The sequence below is a fragment of the Bos grunniens genome, chromosome 4 (genome assembly GCF_055505025.1).
Source record: "Bos grunniens cultivar Pamir isolate PY7600 chromosome 4, Bosgru_T2T1.0, whole genome shotgun sequence".
Taxonomy (NCBI): domain Eukaryota; kingdom Metazoa; phylum Chordata; class Mammalia; order Artiodactyla; family Bovidae; genus Bos; species Bos grunniens.
The window spans coordinates 47111836-47139726 of NC_141168.1; the positions used below are offsets into that span (position 1 = coordinate 47111836).

Sequence of the window (27891 nt, forward strand, 5' to 3'; positions counted from 1 at the left end):
GGTGGTCTCAATATTTCTTAAGTAGAGGCTAAGGTCATCTGGTACAGGTGAGATTGGAGAGCAGGAGAGATGAAAGCTAATGAGAAATTCTCATTCAATAGAGGTATGTACTTTTAATTAATTTTCTATTAACTAGACCACAATAGAAGTTGAAGTTACCTTGCACAGAACTGTCAAGCAAATGATTACTATCCATAGCAATGCAAATGAATTTCATTTGAGATAAAATTGATTTCCTTTCTCTAGAAAACATGACATTTTATTGCTCTACATGTAATTAACTAGTTTTATATGCATTAGCAAACTTCAACATCCTGACCACCTATATTCTTTAAATTTCTCTTTTTAACTGGTCTTAATATCTGGGCCTCTTTTTATTTGCTTCTATACAACTATTTTTTCCTAAATTTTTAATGCTTTTAAATGTTTGTCTATGTCCCTTCAATTTGTAAAAGCATTATAATATATTATATATATATATATATATATATATAAATTGCACCATGGATAGCTTTATATAACACATTCAAAGACTGAGTTCCTCTTAAGAGTTTCCTGAACCTGGAAAACCCAACCAAATAAGCACCCCAACCTTGTGGACTTAAGTAACTATAAACATAAATTAGGTTAACAACAAAAGACCTTTAGTAAAATGCCTTTTACATTTTGGAAAGTGTAAGTGAGAAATGGAGGCTCATTTAGCATAAATGATAGATTAAGGTTTGCTTCTTCCAACTCAGGTATAAAATCCTGCTGTAAAAAAATCATGCTCTACCCACAGTAAGCCACTTTATCCTCCAAAGACTGCCTAGTTACCCTTTCCCTCTTGTGAAGGCTGAGAAACCAACTTGCAGCTTGGAATGAAATAAAAATGAGTTTAACTAAATGAGAGCTATTGCATCTAAGGGTGAAAACTGTATGACCCAGAGGGCTCAGCCAGAAAACAAGGGAGGCAGACACCAGTTTCCACTGGGAGCCAAGTCTGGCCGTCCCGGTTATTAAGAAGGATACCTTTTGTCACTCACAGAGGTGTTTAATGGTCTATGGTGACATTGTTAGTGCATAAGAAAATAATATACATGATCAAAAAAATAGTTAAAATATCCACGTTTACAGAGGAGGTCAACTGAGACAAACAGCTGAGAAGCCTCTCGTGAAAAAGATGCCTCTTATGGAGTCTATCGGTAGAGCTTGCTGGTAGAGAACTGTTTTCAGAACTTTTTGTTCCTTCTTATCTTATGTGAGGTAAGTACAGACATCGAATGTAACAGGAAATTTTGACAGGGCCATGACATCCAATCACATGTAATTTTTGTTATATAATTATTATAAATAAAATAAACACTAATTGTTTTAATGGATTTTTGTTATATTTTTCAAAGTATTATTCCATATAAGATTGAAAATCAGATAAGCAAAATACTGGTCCTTCACAATGATGAAAATGAGTAGATTACACCTGATTTATATAAATTTGTTGTATATTCTGCTGGATATTTTCCTATGTGTGACCATATAAAATATAAAGTGTCTTAAAAATGAAATGTATCCATGATGAAAATCATCTGAATACAGGGAATTAAACAGAAAAGAAATGTTAGTTTAATAGATTAAAACAATTAAAAAAACAAGATCTCTTTGGATTGTAATCTGGGAGATTAACATTGTATGGTAGCAACAATAAAAAACATTATTTATCTAGCACTGAATTCTCTTCTCTTGAACCCCCTTTATTTTTTTTTCTATTTTTATTCTTTTTATTTTTTTTTTAAATTTTGCCAAATATCAAAATGAATCCACCACAGGTATACATGTGTTCCCCATCCTGAACCCTCCTCCCTCCTCCCTCCCCATACCATCCCTCTGGGTCGTCCCAGTGCCCAGCCCCAAGCATCCAGTATCGTGCATTGAACCTGGACTGGCATCTCGTTTCATACATGATATTTTACATGTTTCAATGCCATTCTCCCAAATCTTCCCACCCTCTCCCTCTCCCACAGAGTCCATAAGACTGTTCTATACATCAGTGTCTCTTTTGCTGTCTCGTATACAGGGTTATCGTTACTATCTTTCTAAATTCCATATATATGTGTTAGTATACTGTATTGGTGTTTTTCCTTCTGGCTTACTTCACTCTGTATAATAGGCTCCAGTTTCATCCACCTCCGAACCCCCTTTAAATCCAAAGGATTTGTTGCCAAATTCCAGTACAGTCTGTTCTACAAAGCATGATGTATACCTTGCTATAAAATTGTCTATCAAAAATCTAGTTACAAAAACAGTTACTTTTGTGACTGAAAACTATCTGGGCCAAAGAGAATACCTAGTCGGATTTTCCCTTTGTTCCCTAAATTACAGAAGAATAATTATGCCTTGTAGAGAACTGCCAGGTGCGTTTACATAATAAAAAATCTGGGGCAGTAAAGAAAAAAAAAATACTCAAAGCTCGTTGGAGGGTGAGTTTCTGAGGAGTGTTACAGGTCTGCAATGAAGGCAGTTTCAGGGGAAAAAAGGAGAAATTTATTAGTGTTATGTTTTGAAACACTTCACATTTTTTAAGACACCCAAGTAAAGACTTTGAACTATTTGATATAACTTTTGATTACTGGACTCCATTTCTTTGATCATAACACTGCTTTCAGATTGAATCAGTGGCTCTAGAATTTATGAGTAACTTTCATATAAGCGGTATCATATTTTATGTCTGCAATAACTAACTTTTCCTCAGTAGAAAATCTCACTAATGAAGGGTTTTATTAACTTGAGTATTTTGTTTTTACCTGAGAAAAATAAATTGACTCACCTAAATCAACAGCAATAGTTTATTTGTACTTCAATCTACATACTTATAAGTATTTCAGCTATAAAATCCTCCTTGACCTTGACCTTGTAATTTTGCTTATGATAAAATTCATAACTATTAAAAGAATGACAACAACCAAAAAACTGTGATGTATACTACAAAGCTTCCAAATTCCCTGACATTCAGTGCTTTGTACCCAGCCAGTGGAAGACCCCTTAAAACCTACAGTGCTCCCCACTTGGATAATTCATTTTACATTCACATCAAGTTCTACAATCTGACATTAGAAATGCCCAGTTTGGGAAAACTTTGTGTAATAGAAAAGATGCTGCATTGGAACGGAATAAGGTAGAAAGAAATGAGTCAGAAGGGTTAGTGAGATGAGATGAATTCACAAATAACGTGAAGAATGGTGAAAAGCCCAGTCAGAAGGGTATTTCAATGATCAGTATATGGTGAAGGCTTGATATTTGTGTGAATGGGCTAGAAGGGGATGATTTTAGAACTCTCATAATAAAGAATGGTGTTGTTGCTGTTGTTTAGTTGCTAAGTCCCTCTGACTCTTGCAACCCCATGGACTGTAACCTGCCAGGCTCCTCTGTCCATGGGATTTCCTATGCAAAAATACTGGCTGCTGCTGCTAAGTCACTTCAGTTGTGTCTGACTCTGTGCGACCCCATAGACGGCAGCCCACCAGGCTCCCCCGTCCCTGGGATTCTCCAGGCAAGAACACTGGAGTGGGTTGCCATTTCCTTCTCCAATGCATGAAAGTGAAAAGTGAAAGTGAAGTCGCTCAGTCGTGTCCGACCCTCAGCGACCCCATGGACTGCAGCCTACCAGGCTCCTCTGTCCATGGGATTCTCCAGGCAAGAGTACTGGAGTGTGGTGCCATTGCCTTCTCCGAAAAATACTGGCATAGGTTGTCATTTCCTTCTCCAGGGGATGGATCTTCCTGACTCAGGGATTGAACCCACAGCTCCTACATTGGCAGGCAGCTTCTTTACCACCGTGTCACCAGAAAAGCCCATAATAAAGAATAGCAGGTAACTAATGATTATAGTGAGAGAAAAGCTAGAAAGAAATTTTAAGAAATATAAATATTATACCCTGGGAAACAAGGAAGACAGTGGCCTTATTGACAGACATTTATTGTTTAAATTAGAAGACTCTTGCCCAAGCTTCCTTTCTGGTATTCCATACCTAAATATCTGAAAGGAGGAAACACTGCATAAAATTATGCAAGATTTAAAAAAAATAGAAGTGACTTCTAATTTAGGTTCCAAATTTTAAAACAGAAAATAATAGAACCACTAAAAATATCCACTGCTGCATAGAGCAAAAACTGATGGAACAATAGTAGTAGTCATGGTTACCTGTGTGGCATCAGCACACTATTATTATACAATTCATTCCTATGAATAACACAATCATAGCCTAACATAATACAAAATAATCTTGCAACAGTGATACAAAAAAACCCAAACCAGAAACTGTTTAAATCAACTAGGCTCACAGCTTCAAAATATAAATTTGCATTTCTTGTGTGAGTAATTCAACTGTTCTATATGTATTTCCTTAATTTTATAATCACACTTCATATTATTCTTGTTAAATCATTAAGTCATGTCTGACTCTTTGCGACACCATGGACTGCAACATGCCAGACTTCCCTGTCCTTCATTATACTGGAGTTTGCTCAAATTCATGTTCATTGAGTCCATGATGCTATCTATCCATCACATTCTCTGCCAGCCCTTTCTCCTCTTGCCTTCAATCTTTCCCAGTATCAGTGAGTCAACTCTTATTAATGAGTCAACTCTTTGCGTCATGTGGGCAAAGGATTGGAGCTTCAGCTTCAGCATTAGTCCTTCCAGTGAATATTAAGGGTTTATTTCCTTTAGGATTGACTGGTTTGATCTCCTTGCAATCCAAGGGACTCTCAAGAGTCTTCTCCAGCACTACAGTTTAAAAGCATCAATTTTTTGGCAATCAACCTGCATTTGGTCCAAATCTCACATTCATACATGACCACTAGAAAAACCATCGCTTTGAGGGTACAGACCTTTGAAGGCAAAGTAATGTCTCTGCTTTTTAATATGCTGTCTAGGTCTGTCATAGCTTTACTTCCAAAGAGCAAGCATCTTTTAATTTCATGGCTGCAGTCACCATCTGCATTGATTTTTGGAACCCAAGAAAATAAAATCTGTCACCGCTTCCTCTTATTTCCCTTTTATATGCCATGAAGGGATGGGACTGGATGCTATGATCTTAGTTTTTTGAATGTTGAGTTTCAAGGCAGCTTTTTCACTCTCCTCTTTTATCTTCATCAAGAGGCTGTTTAGTTCCTCTTCACTTTCTGCCTTTAGCATGGTTATCATCTGCATATCTGAAGTTGTTGATATTTTTCAGACAATCTTGATTTCAGCTTGTGATTCATCCAGCCCGACATTTCACATAATGTACTCTGTATATAAGTTAAATAAGCAGGATGAGAATATACAGCCTTGATATACTGCTTTCCCAATTTGGGACCAGTCAGTTATTCCATGTCCAGTTCTAACTGTTGCTTCTTTACCTGCATACAGGTTTGTCAGGAGACAGGTAAGGTGATCCAGCATTCCCATCTCTTTAAAATTTTTCTAGTTTGTTATGATTCACACAGTCAAAGGCTTCCTAAAAAACCTTCATATTGTTATTGTTCGGTCACTAAGTTGTGTCTGAGTCTTTGGGACCCCACGGACTGCAGCACACCACGTCTCCCTGTCCCTCATTATTTCCTAGAGTTTACCCAAGTTCATATCCATTGACAAAACAGCTTCATAGTAAAATGACTAAATTATTCATGGGAGTCCAAAGTTTAAAAAGTATTATTTTGAAAATATATAACCAAATTCAGAAGAAAACCAAAAATCACCCTTTCTTAAATAGGTCAGTTTTATATCAACTGTTTTAAAAAATAACAGTTAAATGCAATTTAAAAATAATTTCACTTTCATTGACTTTTTTTATTAATATGTTTAAAGATCTCCAAACAGATATTACTGGCAACAAATCCATTAATTCTTGCCTAACATGGAAATAAATTTTGAATTGTTGGAATGTCTTTAAAAAAAAAATTCAATATCTGATCCTCACATTATATTGTAAAATCCTTCTTATCTTGTTACTCAATAAACTGAACATACAAATTTATGCCTGAAACTCCAGTTTCAGAATAGCTACACAAATGTATTCCTCCTGAGACTATGGTATTCAGAGTGAACTCTACCACATGTTGAAACACAACTGATATAATTGATTTGGCATGAGTAATGAATGGGTTTTCTTTCACATTAATTATATCCTGGCTATGAGAACAGAACACTATTTATAAATTGACTAACTCCATAAGCTTATGGAACAGGGGTAGACTAATATGAGACAGCGGGAGGTAAGATAGGGCTTCCCAGGTGGCCCTAGTGGTAAAGAACCCACCTGCCAATGAAGGAGGGACATAACAGACTTGGGTTTGATCCCTGGGTTGGGAAGATCCCTTGGAGGAGGTCATGGTAACTCACTCCAGCATTCTTGCCTGGAGAATCCCATGTAGAGAGGAGCCTGGTAGGCTCCAGTCCACAGGACTGCAAAGAGTAAGACATGACTGAAGTGACTTGGCATGCAGTAGGTAAGATGCTCAATATATTAATAGTACTTGGTTTTGAATCTGAAAATTTAGATTACATTCTGATTCTGAACCCATTTGACTTCAGACAAGTCACTTAACTTCTTTGAGCCTTAATTTCTTTATGGATAAATTGAGGGAGTAGATGCTAAATGACTCAGTCTGGTACTAAAACATTATGACCAAAAATCATTCTGTATACTAGTCACACAGCTCTCTAGTTTCTAGGAATTGCATACAAAGTTTTGCCGATATCTTCTTTCTGCCAATTTGTCTCAGCTCTTACATGCATTCAGCAAACTCCAGATCACAAATTATGCCAGTGAACATTTTGAACCTGGCAAAGTGAAGTGTACTATTTTGAAATATCTGCACAATATCCAGCAAAACGACTAAAGGTATTATGAGCTTTTCAAAATCAAACATCTCAGCTAACTCTGCAGTGACTTATCCCCATATTCAACTATGGGTCTTTTTCTTTTGGAGCATTCTGTTACATTGCTTCATCCTAAAGTAGTAAATGAACCTTGGAATACACTATATATACCATTTCTGTGCTTTTATAGTCGAGATGAAACTTCTCAGATAGGAAGTAGTTAGCTATTACTCTGCAAACGAAATTGAAATGCAGGGGTTGTACATCCACTTATCCCAACCCTGGCCTCTGGAAATTGGTAAGGATTTTGGGGGAAAAAAAGAACAGGATAGCAGTGTGAAAGCAATTGTAATTGGTTATTTTGTGTAATAACTATGTCTCAAATCACTACTGAAGACTTCTTCAGAATTAGACTGATGCACATTTAAGAATTGACTTCTATCTTAGCATGGACTCCAGCTGTGCCCATATAGAAAGCAGTGTGATCAGCTGATTTTTAACAATTGTTGGCTTTATCTTCCTCTATCATTTTTATGAATACATTGTTCCCAACAAAATATTTGGTTCACTTTCCTTTTTTTCTCATCCAATTGTTTATTGTTCATAGATCTAGCTTGAAGATATCCTCCAATATGAGATGAACAGGCAGCAGCTAATTTGCTTCCCTGAATATGGCACAAGAGCTTTTAAGTCCATGAAAGGCAGGGTCAATAAAACTTTAACAACATAGCACTTGAAGGGAAATAACTGTGGATTTCAGTCCCTTCTCGAGTATTTATAACAAGGGACTTCATCTTTTGTATCATTGCTAAAGATGAATTGCTAAAATAAATTTGTAAACTGTTGTTCATTGTGAAGCTTATTATATCTTCCTATATTTACTTTATAACTTAAGCACTTAAAAAGTATGGCCTTATCTATACATTACACTCAAAAATCATTTATATATGGTTGCTTAGAAGTGCTTTAAATTTATATATATTATAAAATTTTTACATTTAAAAATCCTAATTTTTTATCCAAAGAAGTTTCACATTGTTTCCTGGTGATACAGCAAATCCTTTATCTAAAGCACAATAGTAGTAGCAGTATTTTTGAGTAAAAAAAACTCTATCTTCTCTTTGTCTACAAATGAAATGACCTCCTTTCAAACTACCACTTCTTTGAGTCAGTGTAGAAATTGTCCCATGATGTTTCATGGTACCCTTGGTAATCTTTCTTGTAATTAGCTGGCAAAGGAAACTCATAAGAGTAGGGATGTGCTTTCTGGGATACCATATGCATTGCATCATTATACAAAGAAACTGTGAGAACCTTCAGAAGAGACTTAGACTTGCCTAAGGCCACAGTATTGGAACTGAGATCTTCTGGGATGTGGACCAGCCATCTTTCTCATTAGACTCAGCTCCTTGCTGCTTCCATCACAGTTACAAAAGAAAGTAGGAAATGATTCATCTTTGTATAATCATATAAAAATGATTCTTTCTTCTCATTTCATTCAAATGGGCTTAGGTAGAACAGCTGCTGCTGCTAAGTCGCTTCAGTCGTGTCCGACCCTGTGCGACCCCATAGATGGCAGCCCACCAGGCTCCCTCGTCCCTGGGATTCTCCAGTCAAGAACACTGGAGTGGGTTGCCATTTCCTTCTCCAATGCATAAAAGTGAAAAGTGAAAGTGAAGTCGCCCAGTCGTGTCCGAGTCCCAGTGACCTCATGGACTGTAGCCCACCAGGCTCCTCCATCCATGGGATTTTCCAGGCAAGAGTACTGAAGTGGGTTGCCATTGCCTTCTCCAAGGTAGAACAGAGAAGTAGGCAATTATCTCCTTTTCTATCTCAAGTGTCTCTAGAGGGTGTGAGCCTCTGTTTGAAGGGTGTTTCTCTCCTGTTTGCCCTCCCGTCCCAGGAGTGTTATAGGGTTGGATTTAAATGACTGGATTCACAGAGAGGATCTTCAAAGGACAAAAAGAAACCAGAATTGCCCATAGAGTCCTATAAAGTGCTCCAGGAGCATGCAACAATGGAGTCCTGCTCTCCATTCACCTGCTCTGCACTCACTCAATTCCTGTGTTAGCAATACCAGATTGTTCCCTGTTTAGAAGTTATTAACTAAATACTAGGAAAGATTTTTTAGAAGATAAATCATTTTAATTTATATTGTGCATATTATACCTGTTTCAGGTTCTCAGTAAGCATGTGTTGACTGAACCAGCAAATACTCTTATACTGTTAACATTACAGCTCTAATAGCCTGCACTGAATAGAAGCGCGGAGTCCCCCTTATGATGACCACATTCCCAGTGAAGTTTTATTGAGCCTTTTCTATTTGTTATGATCTATGTGACTATGCGTGCTTAAGTCATTCAGTCATGGCTGACTCTTTGAGACCCTTTAACTGAAGCCTGCCAGGCTCCCATGTCCATGGGATTTTTCAGCAAAGGATACTGGAATAGGCTGCCATTTTCTTCTCCAGAGGATCTTCCAGGCCCAGGAATCGAAACCGCCTCTCCTATGTCTCCTGCATTGCAGGTGAATTCGTTACCTGCTGAGCTACTGGGGAAGCCCCTGTGTGATTTAATGAGCACCAAATGTCATAATCAGATTATTCAGCAAGAAGTAAGAAATATATAACTGGGACTAAACATGAGAAAATTTGGTCTGTCCATTATTGATATAAAATAATTTGAAGAACCAATTAATATCCCCTATAATTACAAAATGTGAATATTCTTTAAGGAAATCACTCACTTATTATTTAGTATCAGTTTTCTGGATGAATATGTACTAAGTGTCTAACAGTCTCCACCCTTGAAGAGGTCAAAGCTTGCAGATAGACAGATGGGGAAGGAAGCTTTGTCTAGCGAAGAAGGGACTGCAAGAGACCAGCAAAAGTCCTGGAAGCACAGAAGAGGTAATGGTACTTGTGGGCTGTCACAGGAGGTTCCAGGGAAAGAATTAGTGGACACAGGTGGAGTTTACAGAAGAAAATAAAACAGAAAGACATTGCAGAGAAAGAAAGTGGAATAAACAAAGGCACCGTAGTATAGAAGATGTACTCGTGAATAAAATGACATTCAACAAGGGAAATATGTAGGGCATTTAAGAAAATAATTGGATAAGATCATGCCTCATTAGCAGTTTTTAATATTATCCAGTAAGAAATATGGAGACATACTTGAATTTTAACCAAGGAGGGACAGTGGAATAGAAAGAGAATTGTGTCTAATCTGTCTCCTCCTTTTCCTTTTCTACCACGATTACACATTCTAACTGTCTTTTATTTTACCCTGACTCTTAGTCTTCATACCTTGAGATATTCTGGAGTGGGAATTAACTGGAATTTATGACAAATCTAATGTAGTGTAAGGGAGGCGGAAATCTAAAAGAACATTATGGGAATTCTTGAAGATATGGATGGATGTTGACGCCATTAAAGAGACACAAATTATTCAGGACTCAAAACAGTGTGGCTGTGCAGAGTATGGAGGGTAACGTAACACATTTATTTGGATCATCTGGTACTTGAAATACCTGAATGTTCTTTGCAGGAATGGGAAAGAAATGAAATGCCAAGAAAGGGAAGAGTTTGGAGCCTGGTGGTGGAGTTATAGGGGTCCCTAGCATACAGACGGAGAAGGCAATGGCACCCCACTCCAGTACTCTTGCCTGGAAAATCCCATGGATGGAGGAGCCTGGTGGGCTGCAGTCCATGGGGTCTCGAAGAGTCGGACATGACTGAGCGACTTCACTTTCACTTTTCACTTTCATGCATTGGAGAGAAGGAAATGGCAATCCACTCCAGTGTTCTTGCCTGGAGAATCCCAGGGATGGGGGAGCCTGGTGGGCTGCCGTCTATGGGATCGCGCAGAGTTGGACACGACTGAAGCAACTTAGCAGCAGCAGCAGCTAGCATACAGACCATGACCATATGTGTGATTGTATAAGAGTATATGTTTGCTGTACACCTGAAACTAATATAATATTGCAAATCAACTATACTACATTTTTTTTTAAAAGAGGATTATAAAATAAGGAGAAAAAAGAACCTTGACTAAAACCCTGGAGAGTACTGAGGAGATGAAATCAGATTGAGGGAAATATTAATACTATGTACACAAAAGAAGAGAACATTTCAAGAAGACCTGAGTCAGCAGCAACAATACTACAGAGGACAAGGGAGATGAGACCACAGAGAACCTACTGGGTTTTGCAAATTAGGAGCTAACTTTTGTTACCACCAAACCTGTTTTAGCACACTAGTAGGTTGAGGTATGAAGAAGACCTGAGCAAGAGAAGGCAAGAAGTATGAAATTCTTTCCCCAAAAGTCAGTTCACAACATAAATGGGAAACCAGTAAAATTATTGGATTGGATACCTTTTGATGCTATTTTTCTTTTCAGACTTTAAAGGTTTATTTAGAATTTCATCAAGAAACTGGGTATTTATCTTGGAATCACCCTACAGACATATGACCAAAGCACTTACCTACTGAAACAATCAAATTATCTTCACATTATTCTTCTACAGTCCATTGTGTAATGATGTATTGTTGCTGTACATAAAATATAAGTCAATCAAAATCACAAATGATTAACTCACCTAAACATAAAATTTATTGTTAATAATGCATCCTTCCTCTACTTAGACATTTAAATGCATCATAGTATGTATAATTATGAAATTACATATAAAACTGTAATTTAAGACAAGTGTATTTTGAGTTATGATAACCTTCACCACCATCTGGAAAATGTATCTATCATTTTGTTTGTGTCATGTATATTTCTTCAAAGAAGACATACTGATGGCCAAGAGGCACATGAAAAAAATGTTCAATATCACTAATTATTAGAGAAATACAAATCAAAACTACAATGAGATATCACTTCATACCAGTTAGAATGTCCACCACCAAAAAGTCTACAAAAACTAAATGCTGGAGATGGAAAGCGTTTCCTCCAACACTATTGGTAGGAATGTAAATTGGTATAGCCACTATGGAAAACAGTATGGGGTTTCCTTAAAAATCTAAAAATAGAGCTACCATATTATCCAGCAATCACACTCCTGGGCATACATACAGAAAAAAAACAAAACAAAACAAAACATGGTTCTAAAGGATACATGCACCCAAAATATTCACTATAATGCTGTTCACAGTAGCCAAGACATGGAAGAAACCTAGATGTCCATCGACAGATGAATGGATAAAGAAGATGTGGTACATATACACAATGGAATATTACTTGGCCATTACAAACATTTTGAAATAGTGTCATCTGCAGCAATATGGATGGACCTGGAGATTATCATACCAAGTGAAGCAGTATAGTAAGTCAGAGGTAAGTGAAGTAAGTGAGAAAGACAAATATATCACTTAAATGCAGCACCTAACAACAAAAAAAGGATACACGTGAATTTATTTACAAAACAGAAAGAGACTCGAAGACTTAGGAAATGAACTTATGGCTACCATAAGGGAAAAGTCAAGGAGAGGGTGAGATTGGGAATTTGGGACTGACATGTATGTGTGTATGTTAGTTGCTCAGTCCTGTCCAACTCTTTGCAGCCCCGTGGACTGTACCTGATCAGGCTTCTCTGGCCATGGAATTTTCCAGGCAAGAATACTGGAGTGGGTTGCCATTCCCTTCTCCAGGGGATCTTCCTAACCCAGGGACTGAATCCCACTCTCCTACATCACAGGCAGATCCTTTACAGTCTGAGTCACTAAGGAAGCCCAACGTGTATGCATTGCCGTATTTAAAATAGAAAACCAACAAGGTCCTATGCACAGGGAACTCTGCTCAATATTCTGTAATTAGCTAAATGGGAAAAGAATTTGAAAACTAAATCAATACATGTGTATGTATAACTGAATCATTTTGCTGTATACCTGAAACTAACACATTGTTAATTATACTCTAATATAAAATAAAAAATATCTTGAATTAGAGAATCAGTGAAGGAATATTTAATAACAATTGTTGCAGATGTTGATGTCTTTTTGAGTCTTCTTGGGACAGCAGGTTTATGTTAAAAGACAGTTCCATTCCAAGAGTCTTCTAGAACCTTGAATTCTTTCTTAGCAAATAACATTTCTCAGTCCTACTCAAGGAAATAATGAAAATACTGAATAATCAAGGGATTTCTCCTTTATGCATTGAGTTAAGAAAGATATTTTATTTTTAAATATCACTGAGGGAGGAAACAAAGAATATAGTTGTTAACAAATTTTCAAAGGGATTAGACTAAATAGAATGTTAATTAGGTGCCTAAAGAAAATATGTGGAAGTAAATTTTTTTCTAGTAACCAGTGGAACATACACAAATCTCCCTTCTGCTTATCCCTTTGTGAATTTTCTGAATTGAATGTTAAAAATTAAGTCATCTTTTCATAAAAAGGAAAAACATTGTGATATACTGATTCATTTGTCCCCTATTCTTCATAAAATGCTATTTTTAAATTTCAAACAGCTATTCATTTTTTTACTAAGAAAAGTATCAACATTTTAGAGAATAAGATGATAAAAATGCTTTGATTACAATTAATCTTTGTGTACACTGAATGAGAAACAGAATCTTTATTGGAGAAGCGGCAATCAAATCAGTAGATACTACAAAACAAGTTATAAAAAGTTCTTTAATTATGAATTGCCCTTGTCCACACTTTTCTCTTTCAATGATTCAAATTATAAATCTAGTTGGAAAAAAAAATCAATAAAACATGATGAATAAGCAAATTATTTTCCTCTAGTGCTAGTCTTTAGGTTAAAATAGGGACAGCAGCTTTACATACCATTGGTATGAGACATTTTAGTGCTAATATGAAATATGTATTATTTTTATAAAAAAATTTAGGTAAATTGTACTGTTTTAATTTTATCAGTAATGAACAGGAGTCTAGGATGATTCTCTGAAAATATATTGGTAATCTCTAAAGCATAAATTATTGGCTTTGTTCTAAAATTGATGGAAATCTTGTGATTGCTGTATATGCCATTCAAACAATATTTCCAAGTGTCCTGCCACAGGTTGAGAAATTCTGAACAAAAAAGAGAATAAAGTTATGGCTAAATACTAATAGCAAATGATTGCTTCAGATGAAGTAAACATCCCACATGTTTTCCTTAATGGTTAAACATATTTAACAAAATCTTGGTAGTCTTATTGGAAAAGCCATTTTACTTCTATTTTACTGAGAAGTATTTGCAGCCAGCAGAGTTAATGCAGGCTCATTAAGGAAGCCACAGCACTCTGTGCATTAGGACTCTGCACTTACCCCTGCTTTTAGCCCAATTATCCCATATTGTGGGATGAGGAAGACCATTGTCCCTGCTCACTAGTTCTCTTGACATTTTATGTCTCTGTGAGCTTACCACCAATTTATCCAGGGTTTTTCAAAATTAACCAATCTTAAGTAGCACTCTGGAACTTTAAAAATCAGATTTCTAGACCCCTTCCTCACAGGATTATGATTTGCTGAACTTAGGGTAGAGTATCTGAATCTACATTTTAACAAAGGGGCAAGGTACCTTTTAAGATTAAGTAAATTTGGAAATAACATCTACTTCTCTGCCCTTCTTATATCCTGGGCATGATCTCTCTCATGCATCGTGATTCTAGGCCATGGAATAGTCTTTTCTCTACAGTTCTGCATCCAGTGTGTCTTCTATTTCTTGCATACGTGGAGTTGTCACTCGCATGCTTTCATTTTGAAGGGCAAATCCCACTTTTCTACTTTCTTCTTCAGTATCCTGTGGGGTTAGAGTATCTTCCTCCAAAGCTCTGAGGTTTATGAGCAGAAAATGAGTAGAGGACTTGCTTCTACTAGATGAGTTGAGGACTAGGGCTTCCCTGGTGGCTCAGTCAGTAAAGAATCTGACTATAATGCAGGAGATCTGGGTTCAAACCCTGGTCAGGAAGATCCCTTGGAGAAGGAAATGGCAACCCACTCCAATATTCTTGCCTGGGAAATCCCATGGACAGAGGAGTCTGTCAGGCTACAGTCCATGGGATGCAAGAGTTGGACATGACTTCTCAACTAAACCACTACCACAACCAGAGGACTAGCTAGGATTAAATGGACAGGAGGATACTAGAAATAATAGATGCTCAGAACAGGAGGACTAGAGATGACATACCTGGGGCAGAGTATGGATGTGAGTAGGAGGAGCAAAATTTAAAAAACAGGGTGGAAACATAAGGTTTTGGCTAGTGACCTTACCTGGAAGGCATAGTGCCTCTGCCTGGTAAGACTAAGAGTGATAAAGGGGAAGATAGTCCTCTCCAGGAGTGAGAGACTAAAAAGGGTATTGGTACCAAGACATGTACAGAATTTCAATCACATCCCTTATTAACTGGATATGATGATAACCACAAAAAGTGACCACTCTAAATAAACACAGTCTCCTGCCTGCAGTGCAGGAGACCCAGTTTCAATCCCTGGGTTGGGAAGATCCCCTGGAGAAGGGAATGGCAACCCACTCCAGTATTCTTGCCTGGAGAATTCCATGATCAGAGGAGACTGGCAGGCTATAGCCCAGGGGGGTCACAAAGAGTCAGACAGGACTGAGCAACTAACACTTTCACTAAATATAAAGAAATGATGACGGATTTAAAAAAAAAATGATGCTGACTTAAAGGTTGATTACATGGTTCTAAGGGTATCTCCCAAATCTAGTTTGGGATGGTGGCCCCCAGATCACATTTTAAACATTCCAAATGTATATCAGTAAAACACATACTGCTTTTAAAATGTTATGCACAACGTTTCTAATAAAGAATTGCATTCAATATGCTAGACAGTCTAGTTTATACAAACACACACACACACACACTCACCCACTATGTGCACAAATCTTTTAGTGTGCCCATCTGTTGAGTCAGATGGAAGGAAACTACAGATATCTTCCAACCTAAATGTCATGGTAGTGAGGGCATCAGTCTTGGCTCCCTACCAATCAATTCTACTTTATATCTCATTATGTCAAGATTTTCAAATTCCCTTTGAGGCCATTCACACACTCTTGCTACTTAATAGAGTAGTGATTTGTTCTTTGTCAATCTATGTTGCAAATATTTTAAATAATGTAACAAGAAAAAAAAGTCATACTATTGCTTTAAAGTAAATAGCCTGTGATGGCTAGACTCTACATATAGGAAAGACTGTAAATGCTGAAAATTTTAAATTGTTGTATTTCAACTGAATTTTTCACAACCTCCCATTCAGAGTTGTCATCCAAAGGCACGATGCATTGCTTCAGGTAGGCATGGTAAAGGTAATCTTAATATGTGATTAAAAAACACTTGAGGGAGATAGATAGTGGTGTCTGTTCACTAAAATGTATCAGAAGGCTAGTCCAAGAACATTAAATATGCAGGAGAATCATGGTCAAGAGCCAGTAAAAAAGAATCACATAAAAGAGCATTCTGTGTGTGAACACTGGCAATGGGATATGCCAGCTGAAACCAATGCAATTTTTTTCCCCAAAGGATGAAAGGTTTAACCTTATATGATACAAACTCCTTTTTGCAAAAACATAATATAAAGTCACTATTTTTATGCAAAAATACAAGAGGGATGTATAAAATATTTTCTTTGAAAATACATAGAATTTGCAATCAAGAGACTTTTACTATTTCCTATATTATTAACACCCTGTTGGCATTATATATTTGTTAAAATTAAGGAACCAATATCGACACAAATGATCTACTAAAGTTCACAGCTAATTCATATTCTCTTAGTTTTTACTGAATGCCCATTTCTGTTCCAGGATCTCATTCCTGACACCACATTATATTTAGTCATGATATTTTTTTAGATCCTCTATACTGTAACAGTTTCTCAGACTTTCTTTGTTTTAGATAACTCTGACAGTTTTGAATATTGGTCAGATATCTGCAGAATGTCTTTCATTAGGAATTGTCTGAAGTTTCCCCATTATCAAGCTAATGTTATAGGGTTTGGGAGGAAAATCACAGAGGTAAACAGCTATCCTTATTACACCATAACAAAGGTATATTTTATCAACATAATTTATCATTACTAGTATAAACCTTCTCACCTGGCTAAAGAGATTTCTGTCAGGTTTACCTACTGCGTGATTTACTCTGTTTCCTACTTTCCACATTATACTGTGGAAGAAAGTCACAATGCACAGCCTGGAATGAAGGAGTGGCAGTTATCTTCCCTTCCTTGATGGCTAAAAATCTACATTAATTATCTGGGATTCTACTGCACAAGAGATTTGTCTATGCTTTCATTTGTTTCTTTACTCAATCATTTATATCATCATGGACTAACTGGCATTTGTTTTATACTTTGGGTGATAATCCACTATACTTTATATATTTTGTTGGTCAAATTATTCCAGTTTTGGACTTTCCAGTTGACTCGTATGTCTCCTTGACATACAATCATCAATGACATGTGTTGGTTTGTTTTTTGAGTACTTCCTTACTTTCTAGCATATCAAGATGCTCCAAGATAATCTTGTATATTTTCTGCCAAGCCCTAGAATCAGTCCACTAAGCATTTCTCTAATTGTCCTTGGTTTCTTTATTTGGAGAAGGGTATTAGAAACACAAGGGTGCAGCCCACCAGGCTCCCCCGTCCCTGGGATTCTCAGGCAGGAACACTGGAGTGGGCTGCCATTTCCTTCTCCAGTGCATGAAAGTGAAAAGTGAAAGTGAAGTCTCTCAGTCATGTCCGACCCTCAGCAACCCCATGGACTGCACCCTACTAGGCTCCTCCATCCATGGGATTTTCCAGTCAAGAGTACTGGAGTGGGGTGCCATTGCCTTCTCCAGCTTAATTCCCTAGTAGTAGTTTTTAAACTTAGAGCCAAACCCTATTGTTTCCAGAATTTTTATTGTGTATAAATAGCATCTGGCATTGAATTTAATATTAAATAGAAATATACCTTTCTTTATTCTCTCATGCCTACATCACTAGAAACATATGTTTTAACAAGCAAGCAAAGTCTTCCTCTGAGATTTGATCTTGTTTCTTCATTTGGTGTTATAACCAGTGGGAATGAAATTACAAATAGATTATGTTCCAAATATTTGCTTTCCAGTCAGTCATTTGGAACTTGTGGCTTTTGTTTTAATTGAAACACTTTACAAATAATGGTAAGATTTCTAGGCTAGCTCACAACGGCCTATTTAACCCAGAATATAATTGTAAGGGTATATAATTGCAATTAAAAATGATAGAATGTAACATTAGTAAGTAGAAAGGGAAACATTAAAACAAATAAGAAGTAGTGTTATATTAATCTTAGATATAATTGCTTAGGCAAAGAAAGCAAGGCCTGAGAGTAAGAAGTCTACTAAATGCAGAGAAAACATCTGTGAAGGGGCAAACCAGCATGATGAATTCTGAGATGGCTACAACACACAGAGTGTGATGTAGAGTGGATTCTAATAAGCCTGGGCACACGAGCCTTCCAATTATTGTAGCCTTCATGTGCCATGCCAAGAAGATGGGGTTTAAGTTTAGGGGAATGGGAAGTTAATGATGAATTGTATGTAAAAGTATGGTGTGATCTGATTAGCAACTTAAAATCTTACCCTGATGACAATCTTAAGGATAGATAAGAAAGGGGTGACAAAAGAGGCAGGATCAATTAAAAAATATTGAAATGGTGGAAAGAAGAGATGAAAGCCTGACTTAAGTTATAATCCAGTATTCCGAGGAAGGGGAAAAGTGGTCGGATATGAGAGGTGATAAAGAGATAGACATTTGGTTTCAATTACTAGTTATTATCATTGGGGTGGGGGAAGAATGAACCTTTATGATTTCCCCTTCACTGGTTTGAGAGATGGAAAAATTAATTGGGCATCTCTTGGTGCCATTAATCAAGAAACAGGGTGTGGTATGAAGAGAAGTCTGGAAGAAAATGTAATGAGTATTTAGTAACATGATTTGCATGAAAAGTAGTCTTATCTTTCAATCATAATCCAGATATTTTATAATAATTTATAGTGGGAGTGATTTCCTAAGATAACCTGCCAGAAAAGGGAGAACAGAAAGGGTACAGAGGTGTTATAAAGAATTTATGTGTACTTACAGAAAAGGATTATCAAAGGTGTACTTTCATGACTATAAGAAATGCCAGCAGGAAAAATTAGATGAAAACAGCTTACATTAGATCTCTTGAGAGGGAAGAAGGAAAATTCGACAAAGAGCCAAGGAGTTACCAAACCAGGCTCCAGTTTGGAATGGGTACCATCAGTCCAACTGGAGGTGGGGCTTGTTTGGGTTTAAGGGAAAGAATTTAGGAGGAAATGTGTAATGGCTTGTTTAGTCAGATGCATGTTTTTATAGTATTGGAATAGCACCATGGATTATTTTAGTTGTGATTTCCACTCTTAAAGTTTTCCTAAGATTCTCTTTGAGATATAACTTGATAAAATTAAAATCATCCTTGCTAGGTAGATAGTATGTCTATTATATGTGCTATACCTATAGTGTATTTCACATGACTTAAAATTTATAACTCCTTATAATATTTTGTAACACAGGTTCAATTTAATTTCATCTTTGCCCATCTGTTTTCCCACGTGCAAATCAAAGATCTTCCTCCTCTGACACCTAATCTTCCCTCTCATTATTTTTCATGTTATTTACATGCCTGCGGGTACAGGGAGAATAGAACTGTAGCAATAAAAAAGCAGGCAATATGCCGGTATCTTTGGAAATTTGAAAGTTCTTGAAGGACTAGTCATCACTTAGCATTTAGTTTTCTTCCAGAAAACAAAACAAAATGAATGACATTATCAACAACAAAATCAAACAATCTAGTCCAGACCATCAGCTGTTTTTTGTGTGTGTTAATTGATTTCAATCTGAAAGCTGGCATATGGCCTGGAATTAATTTTTATAATTTGCTTCTTCTCTACAGAAAATGGATCCACAGGAAACTGATGAAGATGATAAGTTTTTATAACCATCTCCTATGTAAGCCTTATTATACTTATGAATGTGATAAAAATAAGTGAATGTGACTAAAACAAAGCAAAAAACAATATAAGTATTTTTAAGAAAGTGTTGCAAAAAATAAATATGTGATGAACCGATAAAGTGGGGGAAGATCTCTAAACAGAATCATTTTCCTTGAAGGATGACATTAAAGATAGGAACATTTCTATGGAAGATTTCTGAAGTGTACACTTAAGTCAAACAATCCAAATAAATACAATATTATCTTAGTTGAAGGTTTTAGCTGACAAGTAGCTGAAAACTACACTAGCAAACTTAAAAGTATCCAAGAAAAAACTTCAACATTTAGCTTATCATTTGAAAACTGCCATGGCAACAAATATTGTCTACTTTTTAAGCCAAACATATTTTTCATATGTTTTAGAGGCTTTGTAGATACAGTCAAACAACATAATAAAAGTTACACAAATGCATTAATTAATTAATTTACTAAAACTTTAGTTAGTTCTAATCTGTTATGAGAACTAAGATATACATCAGTCAAGGAAGAACATATGAGCAATCTTACTTAAGAGACAGACAGGAGCACAAATAAAGTAAAATACAATGTTCTTTAGCAAAATCAATATCCTAAATTTGAGTAAAATTAATTATAAGTGTCATGAAATATCTTAAAAAACAATTTCACTGGCATGTTGTAATAGGTCAAAATTACATAAATGCATTGCCATCATCTCTGCACATTTAATGAATATGAAAGAGATGCTATAGAAATAAGACACATAATTTCTTATAATAATACGCTGCTGAATTTTATATAAATACTGCATCATATTATATTTTGAAATTTTCTACAACTGAGTGCATTAGACAAAAGTCAGTTGGATAAAAGAAATTAATAGGGAAGAGTTAGCCTATGATGAAAGAATTAAATCACTCAGATTTAACAACATTAACTCAAGCACAGTGAAAATTATGTAAGATAATATTGTTTATGATGAAATTTATGTAAGATGAAGAATCAAGGAGATAAAACTGATTTTATGAACAAGTTGTAATATTAATTGAATAAATCACTACACATATATGATCAAAACTAAGAAAAATCTGCTTAGAAAGAAAGTCTGGAAAAAACATATCTAACACTATATTGATAGTGAAAGCTTTTGGGAGAGAGCCTGGATAATCTCTTCTTACTTTACATTTTACTCCAATGCTTAGAACAAAGACTTATTAGTTTTATAAGGATAAAATCAAGTAAACTTTCTTAAAATGAATGAAATGAAGCCTTACTCCAATAATGGCATTGCTTTTCTCAAAGCCCAGCAGCAAGACCCTATACTTTCATTTATATATTACACAGATGTCCTAGCATGTGAATGAGCTTGTGCCTGATTGAAATGAGCAGATGCTTATTTCTCATTGCTTTGTTGCCACTTTTGGGGTGGAGTTAGATGTAAAGGCCAGTGTAAGAAAGTTGGAAGAGAACTGCAATTCTGCCATATCTACTCAAAAACGACAGAAAGATCTCTGTTCGTTTCCAAGGCAAACCATTCAATATCACAGTAATCCAAGTCTATGCCCCAACCAGTAATGCTGAAGAGGCTGAAGTTGAACGGTTCTATGAAGACCTACAAGACCTTTTAGAACTAACACCCAAAAAAGATGTCCTTTTCATTATAGGGGACTGGAATGCAAAAGTAGGAAGTCAAGAAACACCTGGAGTAACAGGCAAATTTGGCCTTGGAGTCCAGAATGAAGCAGGGCAAAGACTAATAGAGTTTTGCCAAGAAAATACACTGGTCATAACAAACACCCTCTTCCAACAACACAAGAGAAGACTCTATACATGGACATCACCCGATGGTCAACACCGAAATCAGATTGATTGTATTCTTTGCAGCCAAAGATGGAGAAGCTCTATACAGTCAGCAAAAACAAGACCAGGAGCTGACTGTGGCTCAGACCATGAACTCCTTATTGCCAAATTCAGACTTAAATTGAAGAAAGTAGGGAAAACCACTAGACCATTCAGGAATGACCTAAATCAAATCCCTTATGATTATACAGTGGAAGTGAGAAATAGATTTAAGGGACTAGATCTGATAGATAGAGTGCCTGATGAACTATGGAATGAGGTTTGTGACACTGTACAGGGGACAGGGATCAAGACCATCCCCATGGAAAAGAAATGCAAAAAAAGCAAAATGGCTGTCTGGTGAGGCCTTACAAATAGCTGTGAAAAGAAGAGAAGCGAAAAGCAAAGGAGAAAAGGAAAGATATAAACATCTGAATGCAGAGTTCCAAAGAACAGCAAGAAGAGATAAGAAAGCCTTCTTCAGTGATCAATGCAAAGAAATAGAGGAAAACAACAGAATGGGAAAGACTAGGGATCTCTTCAAGAAAATCAGAGATACCAAAGGAACATTTCATGCAAAGATGGGCTCGATAAAGGACAGAAATGGTATGGACCTAACAGAAGCAGAAGATATTAAGAAGAGATGGCAAGAATACACAGAAAACTGTACAAAAAAGATCTTCACGACCCAGATAATAACGATGGTGTGATCACTGACCTAGAGCCAGACAACCTGGAATGTGAAGTCCAGTGGGCCTTAGAAAGCATCACTACGAACAAAGCTAGTGGAGGTGATGGAATTCCAGTAGGAGCTCTTCCAAATCCTGAAAGATGATGCTGTGAAAGTGCTGCACTCAATATGCCAACAAATGTGGAAAACTCAGAAGTGGCCACAGGACTGGAAAAGGTCAGTTTTCATTCCAATCCCAAAGAAAGGCAATGCCAAAGAATACTCAAACTACCGCACAATTGCACTCATCTCACACTCTAGTAAAGTACTGCTTAAAATTCTGCAAGCCAGGCTTTGGCAATACGTGAACTGTGAACTTCCTGATGTTCAAGCTGGTTTTAGAAAAGGCAGAGGAACCAGAGATCAAATTGCCAACATCCGCTGGATCATGGAAAAAGCAAGAGAGTTCCAGAAAAACATCTATTTCTGCTTTATTGACTATGCCAAAGCCTTTGACTGTGTGGATCATAATAAACTGTGGAAAATTCTGAAAGAGATTGGAATACCAGACCACCTGACCTGCCTCTTGAGAAATGTGTATGCAGGTCAGGAAGCAACAGTTAGAACTGGACATGGAACAACAGACTGGTTCCAAATAGGAAAAGGAGTACGTCAAGGCTGTATATTGTCACCCTGTTTATTTAACTTACATGCAGAGTACATCATGAGAAACGCTGGAATGGAAGAAACACAAGCTGGAGTCAAGATTGCCGGGAGAAATATCAATAACCTCAAATATGCAGATGACACCACCCTTATGGCAGAAAGTGAAGAGGAACTCAAAAGCCTCTTGATGAAAGTGAAAGTGGAGAGTGAAAAAGTTGGCTTAAAGCTCAACATTCAGAAAACGAAGATCATGGCATCCGGTCCCATCACTTCATGGGAATCAGATGGGGAAACAGTGGAAATAGTGTCAGGCTTTATTTTTCTGGGCTCCAAAATCACTGCAGATGGTGACTGCAGCCATGAAATTAAAAGACGCTTGCTCCTTGAAAGCAAAGTTATGACCAATCTAGATAGCATATTCAAAAGCAGAGACATTACTTTGCCAACAAGGGTTCGTCTAGTCAAAGGTATGGTTTTTCCTGTGGTCATGTATGGATATAAGAGTTGGACTGTGAAGAAGGCTGAGCGCTGAAGAGTTGATGCTTTTGAACTACACTGTTGGAGAAAACTCTTGAGAGTTCCTTGGACTGCAAAGAGATCCAACCAGTCCATTCTGAAGGAGATCAGCCCTGGGATTTCTTTGGAAGGAATGATGCTAAAGCTGAAACTCCAGTACTTTGGCCACCTCATGTGAAGAGTTGACTCATTGGAAAAGACTCTGATGCTGGGAGGAATTGGGGGCAGGAGGAGAATGGGACGACAGAGGATAAGATGGCTGGATGGCATCACTGACTTCACTGGACATGAGTCTGGGTGAACTACGGGAGTTGGTGATGGACAGGGAGGCCTGGCGTGCTGCGATTCATGGGACCGTTAAGAGTCGGACACGACTGAGCGACTGATCTGATCTAATCTGATCTCTGACAGTGCAAGTAGTATCTCTAGTTATATCTAGCAATAACCTATATTTTTCCTCTTTTTTAGGAAATAATCAAAGCAGCATTGACACAAACCGCCTGAAAATTTAAAAACAAAGACTAATTAGTGTTTGCTTTGAAAGGACATATATTAAAATTGGAAAAATATAGACAGAAAAGATTAGCCTGGCCCCTGTGCAAAGATGACATTCAAATTTTTAAAGCATTCCATATTTTTATCAAAAGGTAACTGGATTAAAATGTGGTATACATATACAACAGAATATTACTCAGACATAAAAAAGAATGAGATATTATTGTTAGCAGCAAAATGGATGAGCCTAGAGAATACTACATTTGGTGAAGTAAGTCAAAGACAAATATTATATGATATAACTTATATGTGGAATATAAAAAATAATACAAATGAATTTATATACAAAACAGAAAGACTCACAGATACAAAAAAGAAACTTATGATTTGATCTCTGCTCCTTTTCTTATTAAAGCTTTCCAATAACTAGTGTTATAATTAAGCATTTATGCTGTACACACATCAGTGAACACATAGATTCTTGCCCATTTGAAAATGGTGTTTAAAATATATGCTCCTATGTCAAGTATCACTCTATGTGAAAGAGAAGAATAAATCTCTCTCATGTTGACCAACAATTCAGACAGTAACTTTGAATATCCACATCTCCATGTTTTCAAAAGAACAAATAAAACTTTGATCTCTCTCTGGTGATATTTTATTTTCATTCCACATCTCATTTCTTTGTCATTTGAATTCATACTCTCATAATGTAGAGAGATTTTATTTTTCTTTTTATGGTGGTAAAACAGTTTTTAGTGTGTTCTTACTCCTTTAGCTACAGAGAAGTTTTGTTTAATACACCAATAAGAAATGTGTTCTCAAAATAAAATTAAAGTATGAAAAAGGAGGCCAATTGGTTCAGCAGTAAAGAATCCACCTGCAGTGTAGGAGTTGCAGTTTCCATCCCTGGGTCGGGAAGATCCCCTGGAGAAGGAAATGGCAACCCACTCCAGTATTCTTGCTTGGGAGATCTCAGGGACAGAGGAGACTGGCAGACTACAGTCCATAGGATTGCAAAAGAGTCGGACACGACTTAGCAACTAAACAACAACAATAACAATTCCTTACAAAGCCAAGACTGTTGATGTTTATTATGTTTCTATCAGTAATATGTTAGGTTTTCAAGCAACTCAAAGATATATAGACAAGATATATGATTTCTTTCTAGTGCTTAGAGTCCAGTAGGGGAGATAAGCCTTACACTTGAAACTTTTCCTTATAACAATGTAAAAATATAAATTCTATACAAATCAAACTCCTGTATGTGCACTCTGAAATAGGTGAGGCCGCATGGCTGATGTCATAAGGGTATGCTCGATTGCTTATTGAAAGAGCTTAAGCTGAAGGATGTTTTGAAATAGTTACAAATGTTTATTGTACAGAAGACAATGACATACAAATGTAAGAATCAAGCATTTGAGGATTATGTAAATAACTATCTTCTGGGAAAAGCATAGGAAAAAAATCCAAGCTGTACTACACAGAGCTATTTGATGGAGGACTTTGAATAATAGACTCAAAGAGAGGAAATGACTTAAATTATTTCAAGTTAAGAAAGTATCACCATTATTTAAGAAATGATTTGCTTGGAAATGAGGTACCACTTAAGTTTATTTAGTAAGTACGGTTGGCTTTGTTCAACTTCATTCAACTTTAAGCCCACTTATCTTTTGTAGAATGAAATAGCCTTAACATAGGGTCTTAAGATCTAGAACTAGATTTAGGGGGAGAAGAAAAGATAAGCATCAAGCTCCAGAAGTACACTGTGATGAGGGCAAATGCAGCCTGGTATTTAAGGTGAGTCAGAGGTAAATGCCAGAAGAGATACATCAAGTAAAAGTGATACACTGTGTAGAGAGCAAACAAAGAAAAATATAGTAAGATGTTAGCAACAGGGAATAAAGCAAGCTACAGAGCAGAGCAAGGCAAACAAGAGCTGGAATTTGTTTATGTACTGGAATCCTTGGTGTTTCATTTTACTGGATACATGGTTCTTTAGTATATTGTGTGTTTCATTTTACTGGTGTTTCATTTACTTGGTATATACTTGGTGTTTCATTTTACTGGATACATGGTTCTTAAGTATACTGTGTGTGTGTGAGTGTGTGTGTGTGTGTGTGTGTGTGTACTCTCAGTTGTGTCCAACTCTTTGCAACCCTAGGACTCTAGGACCCTGCTAGGCTCCTCTGTCCATGAGGTTTCCCAACAAGGATACTGAAGTGGGTTGCCATTTCCTCCTCCAGCGGATCTTCCCAACCCAGGGACTGAACCCATGTCTCCCGGGTCTCCTGCATTGGCAAGAAGACTCTTTACCACTAAACCACTGAAATGCTCATCATTTGTGTAGGCAGTAAGCATCAGGCACTTTGGAAAGGAATTTGATTTCACTCCTTAAGAAGCTAAACACAAAAAGCTAGAAAATAGACTGGTATTATTTTCTAAAAATAGATTATTTGTGCTGTGGGGCAGGAAGGAAATTCCACAATTAATAAAAATATGGTGAATCACAAATCATTAGTAGTCATTAGTGCCACAAGAGAATTGGAGGTATGAGAAGGAAATAAATTGAATGAGGATGTTCAAAAATATTTATTATCGGAATAGGGACTAGAAAAAGGGAGAAGGAATTTAAACAATTAGGCCTTCTAACCTGGCTATATTGCTTTAATATTACATTAATGTATTGTATGAATATCAGAGTCTTTGTTTGCCAGAACTTGGATATGCCCTGTTACCTTTTTATGAATTGCGGATCCATCCAAAGAAAAAAAATACTGGAAATTATATTTCCATTTACGTGGGAATATTTGAGGCACAGGGTGCATTATAGTGAAGGAATACTTAGGTTTATTGGCTCCTATTAGAAGAAAAATGTATCATCCATAATGTTTTTTATTTACATCTAAATTTACTTCTGCTTCCAATCTATTCATTTTGGCATGTATGCAATCAGTGTGTCAACAAGAAAGAATCAATAAATCATCCATGGTGGGTATAGAACTATTTTATAATGCTAAAGGGTCTGTAGTCGCTGTACCTGTTACAGTCTTCTAGTATTTCTGATCCTTGCCCTTTATATAAGGTATATTGATTCACATCTTCCTATTAAAACAGGACATACAACCTTTCCTGGTGGTTCAGATGGTAAAGAACTTGCCTGCAATGCAAGAGACCCAGGTTCAATCTCTGGGTCAGAAAGATCCCCTGGAGAAAGAAATGGCAACCCACTCTAGTACTCTTGCCTGGAAAATCCCATGGACAGAGGAGCCTGGCAGATTACAGTTCATGGGGTTGTAAAGAGTCAGACACAACTGAGTGACTTCACTTTTTCAACTATTTTAGAGCATGAATTTTTGTGCTTCTTCCTTTTTCTGTAATGGTAGTCCTACTAAGCCAAAGATGCAAGGTTAAGGAACTCAGACACTTGAACTGGTCACAGAGGAGTTTCTGCTGTGTGCTGTGTACAGAAGTCCCTGCAAATAAGGAAGAGTCACCAGATTTCCCTCACTACCCTTCATATATCTACACACAATGGCCTGCATCTCACAGAAGCTGCCCTCTCCTAGTTCATGGACCGCTGCCAAGTAGAGTACACGCAGGAAAGAGCAAGATTTCAGTAAATTAAATTTTTAAATAAAAATAAATTTATATTTTCAAAAAATGGCTTTTAATTTAGTTTTTTTTAATTTAATTTAATTTTTTAACTTTACAATATTGTATTGGTTTTGCCATATATCAAAATGAATCTGCCACAAGTATACATGTGTTCCCCATCCTGAACCCTCCTCCCTCCTCCCTCCCCATACCATCCCTCTGGGTCATCCCAGTGCACCGGCATCCAGTATCGTGGCAACTTGTTTCATTTATGATATTATACATGTTTCAATGCCATTCTCC

General features: G+C 36.7%; 1 protein-coding gene, 1 long non-coding RNA gene and 1 other non-coding gene across 3 annotated transcripts in view; 2 read left to right on the top strand and 1 right to left on the bottom strand.

The window, feature by feature from the left end:
- On the top strand, positions 1–27655 carry LOC147374053 (uncharacterized). Its single transcript, XR_015162382.1, has 4 exons — positions 1–103; positions 1117–1245; positions 19749–19804; positions 27378–27655. It is a non-coding gene; the product is annotated as an uncharacterized LOC147374053 (long non-coding RNA).
- Positions 1–27891, bottom strand: part of ZNF804B (zinc finger protein 804B) — a 517429-nt gene that overhangs the window by 292584 nt on the left and 196954 nt on the right. The window lies entirely within an intron of this gene.
- LOC147374054 (U6 spliceosomal RNA) lies at positions 24025–24135 on the top strand. The gene has a single exon (XR_015163340.1). It is a non-coding gene; the product is annotated as a U6 spliceosomal RNA (small nuclear RNA).